Source organism: Rattus rattus, chromosome 1 (genome assembly GCF_011064425.1).
Source record: "Rattus rattus isolate New Zealand chromosome 1, Rrattus_CSIRO_v1, whole genome shotgun sequence".
NCBI classification, from domain to species: Eukaryota; Metazoa; Chordata; class Mammalia; order Rodentia; family Muridae; genus Rattus; species Rattus rattus.
Genome location: NC_046154.1, coordinates 214,778,986 through 214,790,789, shown reverse-complemented (window position 1 = coordinate 214,790,789; position 11,804 = coordinate 214,778,986). Strand labels below are relative to the sequence as shown.

At 36.3% G+C, this 11,804-nt stretch overlaps 1 pseudogene; it reads left to right on the top strand.

Annotated features, from left to right (window-relative positions):
- Nucleotides 1–1,399: 1,399 nt before the first annotated feature.
- On the top strand, nucleotides 1,400–6,214 carry LOC116885516 (annotated as a pseudogene).
- The last annotated feature ends 5,590 nt before the right edge of the window (nucleotides 6,215–11,804 follow it).

Below are 11,804 nucleotides of genomic sequence, written 5' to 3'. Positions count from 1 at the left end.
TTTATCCAAGTCATGAAACCAGTTCAACTTATTTTATATTTTCAGTCTTTCCAAACCTAATTTTAGTTTTAAATATTCTTCTTAATAGACAGATGAGTTAGTTATTAAGAGTGCATACTGCTGTTAGTATACACTGGTGTGGGAAAACTGCTAACAGCACCTGGGATTCCTGAAATACTTCCCTTGTTAATGAGATATTTCAGGTACTCTTAGTGCCCAGCCTTTGCCAAATCCTGGATGTTCCTACCCACAGTTTCCCCAAACTTCATGAGCCTTGAATCACCCTAGGTAAAGTTGATCTGCCTCCTGATCCTAGTGTGCTCTTTTACCATATATACTCACAGGGCATCTAAAACCCCTGTTCATCTTCCCTGCTCTCAGTGTCATTGTGGATTGAACTGTTCAACAATCCTTAAAAGTGGGAAGACCCAAATATCCGTGGTCAGTTCCTAGTTCCTCCTGCTGGTTCACAACCGTCTATAAATCAAGCTGTAAGAGATACTAAGCCTCTGCTTCCCACTGTCACTCAAACTGACATACAACCTCCCAAACATACACTTAATTAAAAACACTGAGTGCAAAGTGAAAATGCATATTTCCTGAATAACAAAGGGAATGCTCCTTTATTCAATGTACCTACAAAATTGTTTCCAAGCAATAATAATCAGACCCAGCAACTCCAGGTGGATGAAGCTTAAATACAGAGCAACCAAGTACATTGGTCCCTCCTGCTCAGTCAGTTGGCTTAATTAAAAACAAGGTAAATTTTTAAAAATAAGATAAATCTTAAAATACAATATTCTTTTTCTCTACTCACTGTAAATAAGATTTTTAAATATTTTGTTTCTCTTGATAAATTTGGAAATCTATTTCATGTGAATTTTACAAATAATGGCACATTTACATTTTTTTCTTTGAAAATAGACCCTAAAACATTGGGCTTAGAAAAAAAAGATAGAAAAGAAAAGACATACTAATCTTATTATTTGGATTCTATACTCCTTTGTTTTTATAATGGTTTTGTCTGTGTGTAGCCTTATAGTCTTCAAACTACCCCTTAGACTATATTAGCTGCAAATTCATAGAACTGTCTGTCTATGTCTCTTGAGTCCTAAAACTAATGATGCACACAACCACATCCAGAGAAAACATTAAACTTGGGTAAACATATCCATTTTTTTATTCTACTGAAATAATAGAGAATATCTACTTTATAAAGACAAAGCTTATAAACATTGTTTTCAGTGAGAGAATTATATAAATACAAAAAAGTGATAACTGTTTCTAAAGTTAGCTTTGGGAAGTAATTCTACACACATAATACATTTACAGAGTCTTTTGGAACATAATAAATTTATTTACTTTTAAAAATAGGAATGAAAATGTCTTCTGAAAACTTTGCAATGGGAATTTCCTCTTCTCTCAGATTACAGTGGGAATATTGACAATTACTCAATACTATTTATTACATCATTTTATTACACTGGGAAGCATTTAATGCCCAAAGACCTGATTATAGAGCACTTGACTTTTGCCAACTGCTTGTCTATCATCTCAAAAGGCATTTTTTTTTTCACTGACAATGTCAGATTTGGAATTTAAAGATTTTCTGATGACTTTGGATGTAAATTGATAATATATATTTCTCGAATAACAAGGAGTGTCCCTTTATGCCATGTGTGCCTACTGAATTGTTTTCCAAGCAATAATAATCAGCATGCAACTCCAGATGGATGAAGCTTAAATATAGAACAACCAAGTACATTCATCCCATTCTCGGTCAGTTGAGCAATAATACCTCGGTTCTAAACATCTTTATTTGAGCAAGAACGTTAGGCCCCAGTTAAGAAAAATGCTACTAACTGGGTGAGTTATGAACATTGTTCATTGTTTGCTTCTAGCAGTGTGGCAAACCATTACTATATATGTTCTTCTTAATGTCCTGTGTCAGAGTCTCATGGCCTGCAAGTGTCTCCATGATACATATCTTGTACAAACATAAGAGACAGTCAAGAATATACATAGTACTCAGCACTTTCTAAAATCTCACCTGAAGACAGAGCCACCAAACTACCTCATCTTATTTGCATGTTTGTCATCTCTTACTCATTCTCTTCTGTTCTGACTGTCTATGGACTTGCTCCAAATACCCAGCGCTCTGGGAGTAAATATTTACATTTATTGAAATATCCTTTCATCATTTTTGTCCCTTTGTTCTTATCATGAATATGAAGTCTAGTTTTATTCTGTTTTACCCTACTTTGGTAAGAGCTGGGGTTCCTCCAAGTATGATATGAGCCCCCTGCTCATCCTTTACTATTGTAGATTGTCATGTTCTTTTATCTATTGTACAGTGGTAAAATTTTATTTGAAAAACAAGCTTCTAAACTAACTTCTTCATCATGTATAATGGTCAACAGTTTTTATGCTTTCGAAACCATTTTATAGATGTCTTATTTATTTTTCCTGTACCTCAGACAAATATCTGTCAAAGGCAACTCGGAGGAAAGGTTTTCAACTACACATTCTGAAGGTTCTGTCCATCATGGTATAGTAGTAACAGCAGAAAGATGGATTTAGTAAGAGAGAAGTATAAATTACATGATAAACATTAAATTCACAAGAAGCAAGACAGACATATATTTCTTTGATCCATTCTTTTTCTTTTGGCCCTTTTAAATAAGACTCTATATCAAGCCTATGAGATGGTATAATACTTACCCAGAGTCAAAAGTGGTATTTCTGTCCTCAAGTGACAATCTCTGAAATATATTCATAGTCATATCAGCAATGAAGTGTAAGGATCACAAGTCAACATTGTCAATTTGACATATGCATACAATTTTTTAACTATAAAATCAATCTTTTTAATAAAAGTCTATATTTAAGGTCAAAATGACACAAGTTATTCATCTTTAAATGCATAATTAATCCCTGAAGAAATAAATTTATATACACCAAAAATTTATATTAAAAATTCCAACACAGAATTAATAAGGACTTATATATAGTGTACATATATATTTTTATATATTTATATACATAAACTATATGTATATATAGCTATATATATGCACAACCTCAAAAATTATGTTCATTTGATTGTTTCAGAAAACTGCTTGAGATTAGATAAAGTAGGAAAATAGATAGGATGGGCAAGAGATGCTAACTAACATTAAGGATGACTGAAAATCAATATGGAAAAGTCTCTGCTTGCATGTCTGTGAGTATTTACTTGGGCTTATCCTATTAAAACAACTGTTGATAATGGACTCAAATCCAATCACTCAGCAGTAAATCCACACACACATATGGATAATTGGATTTTTTTTTACTTTGAATCCAAAGCTACTCAGAGGAAAAATACAAAAACAGCTTCAACATAAATACAATGGTCTAACTGGATATTCCATTTAGAAGAATGCAAATAGATCCATATCAATACTCCTGCACAAAAACTTAAGTCATATTGCAACAAAGCCTCAACATAAAACTAGAGACACTAAACGTTATACAAGGGAAAGTGGGAAATAGCCTTGATTCATGGGCAAAGCAGACAACTTTCTGAACTGAGCAACAATGGTAGCAGGTAAAATCAACAATAAATGGGACCTCATGTAACAGAAAATCTTCAGTAACACGAAGGACAATGTCGTAAAACAAAATAGCAGCCTGCCAAGTGGAAAAGATTTTCTTGAACTCTACACTTGACAGAGAGTTGATATCCAAAATATATAAAGAACTCAAGAAACTAGATGATCAAAAAAAAAAAATCCAATTAAAATGGGTACAACTTAGGCATATACTCAAAAGATAATCCACCATTCCACAAGGATTTTGTTCAACCACAGATCATAAGCTGCTTTATTCATAATAGCTAGGGATGGAAACAGCATAGATGGCCCTCAACTAAAAGATTGGATAAATAAAATATGGTGCATCTACACAGTGGAATAGTATTCAGCTGTTAAAACAAAAAATGCCAAGAATTTTACAGACAAATGGATGGAACTTGAGACTATCATCCTAAATGAGGCAGCCGTAAGACCCAAAAGGACACATGGAATGTGTACTCACTAGAAGTGATATTAGCCATAAAAATACAGGTACCAGTGTTACCTCCACAAAACTCAAAGAAGCTAAAGTGAAGAAGGGAAGGCCCAAGTGAGGAAGCTTGAATCTCATTTAGTCAGTGAAAAAAATAGTCATAAGAGGCAGATTGAAGGAGGGAAGTAGGAGAAGGAGGGAATTGGGAAGGGAAACGGGGGAGTTTAGAATCAGGTGTGAATAGACGGAAGAGATTGACCAGTTGGCCATGAGAATGAATAAATCTCAAAACAGAAAGTGAGAGAAGGCAGGGCAGGGAGAGTATCTCTGGGAGGGACAGGACCTGGGATAATGGGCGCAAGAATCAATAGCATGGTGAACTTAGTTATGATTCATACCATTGGGATATGGAACCTGAAAAAGCTATCTCCTGTGGCCAGACAGGAACTCCAATGGAGTGATAGAGACAACAATGCACACAAAACTTTTATTTCAAAATCAGTCCTCTCTACAAGAAATGCAGTTATGGGGTAAGTGGAAGAGAGCTGAGGAATGTCCCAACCTTTGCTGGCCCACCTTGGACCCATCTCACAGACAGCACCAATCTCACTTTTAGTGATAATCTATTGCTGCTTGCCAGACAAGGAGTCTGGCATGAGTGTCTCTAGAGGCTTCCCAACAGCCTGACTCAGACAGATACAGACCTCAGGGCAAACAATATATGAGGCTTTAGCGATTCTTATGGAAAGAAGTAGGAGGAGGAAAATTTTTGGGCCCAAAGGGAGATGGGAACTCTACAGGGAAGATAAACAGGGTCAACTAACCTGGACCTTTGGGCTCTGAGACTGAACCACTGAAAGCAAAAGAATATATGGGCTGGATATAAGCCTCCTCACATATAGCAAGTGTAGCTTTTGTCCTCATGTTGGTCCCCTAACAATTGGAGGTGGGACTATACTAAAAGCTGCTGTCTGTGTGTGGGATGTCACTCAAGCTGTGCTGCAGTGTCTGGCCTTCAGAGGAAAGGATGTCCATAGACTACCATGTGTTGGGATACCTGGGGGGGAGGCAGCACCTGCTCAGTGGAGAAGGGGTTGGGGAATGGGGGAAGGATTGTGGGAGTGACCAGGAGGGTGCAGTGAGTGGGATATAACTTGAAAAGTAAAAAAAATTAAAATTACATTAAAAATGAGGTATGGATGTAAGCAGAATTCTCAAGGAGGAATCTCTAATGGCTGATAAGACTTAAAATGTCCACATTATTATCCATAAAAAAATGCAAATCAAATTGAATTGGACATTCCATCTTATATATGTTAGAATAGTTTTGAGCAATAGCAAGATCCTTACCAAGGTAAGAGATGGAAAAATGAGAACTCTCCTCCAATGCTGATTGAAGTGTCAAAGCTGTACCATTGGACTAACAAATAACGGACAGTTCTGAAAATTGTGCACTAATCTATCCAAAGAATCCAGCTATAAATTTCACTCCTGGGTATATATACAAGGATGCTTTCTCCATATCTCAAAAATCTTGCTCCAAAGAACTATAGGTCCATAGCACCTTTACTCCTAGCCAGAAACTAGAAACTACCCCTGATTTTCCTTCAACTGACAAACAATAAAGGGAAATGGGTCCATTTACACAAAAGGATTATTAACTCAACTGTTAAAAAAAAATAGCATTAAGAACTTTAAAAGAAAATGGATAAAACCTGACAAGATTAATATGGTGATAACCCAGTCCCAGAAAGACAATGATAATTATCTTCTTAGTCTTCATGTGAACTGGCTATTCTAAAAGCTATTGCCTGTAGGTGGGATATACCAACACTTGTTGTTTGCCTTGTCTAGCCTCAGAGGGAAAGGATGTGCATAGACTTGCCGAGACTTGTATATTAGCTGTAAAAATAACCATCCTACAATCCCAGACCGAAGAATTATGTAAAAGTGGAACCCAAGGGTTGGACCTTATAAATCTCACTGTGAATTGAATGTAGTCTATATATCTCTGGTGGATGCTAAGAGGGGTTCTGGATGGAAGGATCGGGATGGGAATGTAGCCATTCGTTGGCTTAAGGTCAAGCAGGACTCCACCCTGAAGAAGGGCTGGAAATATAGAAAGGGTGCAGGCAGAGAAACATGGAGCCAAGACAGTGTTCGATAAAGCTCAAAGTTTAATATTCAGCACAGTGTATATAAAGGGAGAAAACAAGAAACCATCCTCAAAACAGTAACGTGGAGGTAGCAACAGCATAACAGTAAATCTAGTTTCCATATCTTTGGAGTTTGCTAACTCAGCACAAATCAAGGCTGCAGTTAACTGGCACCTCAAAGTTCATAGCTACAGTCCAAGCAGGATGTTTTCTGTTCAGGCGATAAGGGCGTACCATTTAAAGTTGGCTACTACCTTTCATGGCATTTTCACTGGGTCTCCCTATCCTTCCAGCTGAGAGGTCACAGTTCCCCTTTTTATTTTTTAGAAGGTTTTTAAAGGTTGGCAGTACCATTTGTAGACAGGGACAAGCTTTACTAGTTTTCACAATCCCATGTAGGGCAAAAGATTGGCCGACATGCCGCCCCTCTTAGGTTGTCATACCCATGCAAGCTCTCACCCATCATTGGCTAACTGGCCTTCTATAGTACAATCTTGCCCAGTGAGACCAAAGCCATGACGGAAACATATCAAAAGCCAAGCATACACCCTAAGGCATTTTACCATAGCAAGTAATAGCTGGTAAATAGCTGCAAACTGCTGAAAATAATCCCTGTATAAAAGGCAATCAATCTATTTAAGGTACAAGGTCCAAAAAAAAGGACAAAACAAAAAAATAATGATCAAGGGTTCTTTTAAAATTGAAAATCAAGTTTGTCAAACAAGGGGAAAGTGCTAAAACCAGGAAAACCATTCTTAATTCTGTTCTCTGTCTTTTGTTCCTTTTACAGTCTTTCCCTAACTCCCGGCCATGGAGTCTTTTCACTCCTGATGTTAAATATAAAGCAACATTCTAGAGCTTTCATGCGTCAAAATGTAGAAGCTCTGCTTTTTCTAAATTAATAACTTTGTGTAATTTTTAATAATCCAAAAGTCAATTTGAGGATCAAACACCTTTACAAGTAGAAAATGCATACTTTTCCAACTATGTATGCATATTAAAATTTTTGCGTTACAAATCCATTGACAATTAACATGACATCTAAATCTAGGTTTATTTTTTCTTGTATTTTTTTCCCCAAGAAATTAACCACCCTCAAATAAGGCATCTAATTTCTGTTGCATTTTATCATCTTTATTCCTTTTAAGCATGTAAATGTATGAAATCTTTCTGGACAAAACATATACAAAATGAGCTGTTTGAACAGTTTGGATAGGACAATATCAATACTGTTAGTAGCACTAGCTATTAAAGTAATCAAAACTAGAACCCTGCTATCATTAAAACAATCATGCCTGACCAACATCCTTGTTAACCCCTTCAATTACCTGCAAACCCTGTATCATCAAACCAATCTTCAATAATATTTTACAGGAACCATCACAGAAGCAGGTTGTTTGTAAAATCATTACAGAATGTAGAATAGGCTTTTAGTCAGGTACAGTCAAAATTATAAGACTTTATCAAAAGTATTATTTTCAGAATAGGAATAAAGCTAATATTTTAATAGGATATAAAGGCATGTGAAAGCTTATAGTGCAACATGTCCTTTCACACAAGCTGTACTTTGATCTTTTCTGGGGACTGAGCACTCACATTATTTAAGACAACTTTTAATTTTCAATATCTTTTAAGATAACTAGGGTGTCCACTAGAGTCAGTGAATAAAGTTGATGAGGGAATGATAGTGGAGATGGAGAACCAATAACATAACTAGTCATTTAGTCAGCCTCCCTGTATTCTGGACCCCAAAATCTTGGTCTGTCCCATGGGAATGATAAAGCACAGGGCTTATTCTCCACACATCTTTTTCCAGGAATTGTGATATTTGTGCATTCCATAATTCACAATGTAAAAAATGCCAGAATACTAGTGTAAATCAACCTTTAGACCAGTGGGTAAAATTTATTCAAAATGACATTTAAATCATCTTTGTGTGAATCGATCTTTTCTAAATAGTGTAGTAAGGAAAGATACCATCAGATGTCCAGTAGCATTCTGCTTTGAAAACATGGATGGATGGAATATCAGTTCCAAATCCTTGGTAACTAATTCTTTACTAATAGTAAAATTCCTCTATCAGACATATCCTAATATTAATTTAATGTTGTTTTTATCTCTGTCATCACTTCTGGGCCTTTCCATACCATTGATGAAAAAGAGCAGGATCAGGACCAGGTCCAATACAGCTCCCTAATCATCATTGTCAGGGCACTCTGCAAGCGCTCATGATCAGCATCATTCTTTTCGAACATCAACATGTCTCCCACCACTCTGGTAGCTAATATCCTTCATCCTGCAGAAAAAAACATTAACATGCCCTCTTCCCATATTAATACCTAGAGCAGGATCATGCCATATGCCAGCAAGTAGGTCCATTTTATTTCACCTTGGCATAAGGATACCTAGTTGTAGGGTGCCATAGACACTCAAAAATTTCCTTGACATCCAAGTTTTTAAAATTTTAAAATAAAAGGTAGTTTTAAAATAATTTTTTGTGGATCTGTAGAATTATCCCCATTTTATTTTATGAAGATATTGTTTAAAGTTCAAAGTTCTTCCACCCCCAATAATATGGGTATATTAGGTACTAACAAAGTATCTCAAATGGTTGGCTAGAGTGGCCAATTCCATTATATGCAATCTGATTTGGAACTCTCAGTATAGAAAAAAACCAATGCAGGCAATTATTGTTCATTTAATTGGTTCTCCCATTAACTCAGTTGCAAATACAAAGCATGAGGAAGGAATCAATAATCCATATGCACATATTTTAATTTTTCCAAAATCAGAATGTAAGGCAATATCTATTTGCCATAGTGATTAAATTATAAATCCTCAAGGAATTTACACTACAAGTTTTAGATCCGTGCTGCGTGATCAGGTCAAGTGATTGACAGTGGGATGAGACAAGTGAAGGAGGCAAGTAAAATGGAGTAGCCAGAAATCAGGGTTTTTTTTGTTTTGTTTTGCTTTGCTTTGCTTTGCTTTGTTTTGGTGTGTGTGTGTGTGCGCGTGTGTGTCTGTGTGTGTGTGTGTGTGTGTGTGTCTGTGTGTGTGTCTGTGTGTCTGTGTGTCTGTGTGTCTGTGTGTGTGTATGTGTGTATAGCATGAATAAAACAAAATAAACTCATGAATGCTTTGCTTGATATACTTAAATTTACATGGTGATATAGAAAATGGTGAGTTGATATTTGGACAAAACTTCGGATTTAGACAAGATGCCTTGGGGATGGGAGATGGCTCAGTAAGTAAAGTACTCATATTATAATCAGGAAGACTGTGTAGAAACCTCAGGACACACTTAAATATATGCTCAAGATACTAGCATATGATTCCAGTATATAGGAGGCAGAAACTGGAAACTAAGTGGCATTATGGCCTTGAAAATGGGCTTCTACCCATCATTAAAATATCCTGTCTAGAAAACTGAAGTATAGAGTAATATTTCTTATGTTGAGGTATGGCTCTCACATACATACTCATTAGAGACACACCCATGAGAAATGCCTTGATGAATTTTGGTGCCTCAGGGCAATTTTCAAATCTAAAAGGACCTAATATAAATATAATAGCATTTGATCCACTTTCAGAATTTAGATTGCTGTAATTCTCAGTCACTGACACAATGAAGAGGTGGTGAAATTTTCTAAACACGCCATACACACATCCCTTGATATCATTGTTCAATAACGTTTTAGAGTTTTAGGATTTTGTTTAAATATTTGTTTGGTTGGTTAGATTTTTTCCTTTTCTTCTCGTGTTTTTGTTTGTCTTTTTTGTTTTTGTTGTTCATTTGAAGCCAGGAAGTCTTGGAAATTAAAATAGCTGTGCTGCTTGTTTGGGATTAAAGGTTTCTGTGGACATACACACCCTGCTATTTATTTAAGTTTTTCATCTATAAACAAGTTGTCATTTTACTGTTTGTTTTATCCCACATTTTCACTCTTCTGAGTTTTGTTTTAAATTGAGAGTTTCGTGATAAACCAGTCCTAAGTGATCTATTTTTATAATGTTTAGTGATGTGGCTATGAGCAGAGAAAGTGGGCAATGGTGGAGACAAGTATAGGTGTTCGACTTGTTTCACTCAGGTTTGAGTTCTGCTGAGGATCTAACAATAAATTAACAAACCTCGAGTTCCCCCAACTAAAGCTATGATGTTCAAGGCATTTTAGTTCAAGGGTGTTTGTTAGTGGCTAATAGTCAATGGGAAAGACAAAAGATTATGCATGTTAGAGAATACTCATGCAGCAGAGTGAATGACATTAGGAGATAAAGGGCTTCTAATAGACTAATGGCTGGAGATGGGGGATGGAAAAGGCACATCTACCTGTGAGTGAAAATTACAATCATGAGGTTTCAAAACAGAAGGGAAATTTTGACTACCTGAGACCAGGAAACCAAATGGGCAGCTATTAGAGAATTCATGTCGAGATCCTAAGACAGAAAATTCCAATTACGGATCAAAAGCAGGATGTTAAAGTAAGAGTTTCCACGAGTTTGAAGTGAAAATTTAAGGATTCTTTGAAAAATCGGTTATGTTGGAGGGTGTTTTACTGGGGCAAACCAGTATGAAGAGTGTTTTCCTGGAAACCAAGCCTACAGAGTGAAAATTATTTCACTAAAGAAACAGACACATAAAAGAAACATTCGATGAAACAACATATGAAAGATAAACCACAGACTCACTTGAAGGAACATATCACAAAACAAACACAGATGGAAGGATGTTCTACTGGGGAACCCAAACATGTAAAGACCAACCCTTGATGGAAGATTGTTCACTAACAAACACACATGTATTGGTATTTTACATTGCATCATAATTGAGTTCTTTTCGAGACTCATAGAACACACCAAAAAACTTCTAGTGTTGTACTGCTGATTCTTGCAACTTTCAAGACTCAGACCCATTGGAAGAGTGATGCCTAACAGACAGACCCACAAGACAATAGTGGGGCAAGACTCCGCAGAAGAGACATGATTTTTGGAGAGAATATAAATAAGACTCAAGAGATCAGAGGAGGAGCTTCGCTTGCTGGTAGAGTTAGCTGTATAACACTTGTTGGTCCAAATCTTCATTGATCATTGCTTTGCTGACAGAAACAACCAAAACATTCTCCAGCATCCCTGTTAGTCCAAATTCCTGCTGCAGACTCCATGCTGACTGGGCTGAGTCCTGGCTGTTCCACTGATCTTGCCACTGCTACTGCTATGACACTACTAAATTACTAAACTACTGATGTCTTGACAAAGCAGATGGAATTTACTTCAAAGTGCCATTTCTAAACAGGTTCATTTCCCTTGTATCCTTTTTTTCCAATACCTCTCTTGTAAGTGGTGGGCTAGAAGGAGGTTAAATGTCTAAGAACCATCACTAAAATAGGTTTTAAAAATTAGAGTTATACATGAGAATAACAGCAGTCTCAGAGAAAAGAATGTAGAGAAGCCAAGGGTCCTGAGAGAAATGTAACAATTACAGACAGATGAAGTAGTATAGATAAGGAACTACGGTTGATGTGAAACTGAAAATAAAGAGCTAAAGAGACAATTTTTGGGAAAAGTAACACAAAATTAAACAGCAAATGAGCTCCCATCAAG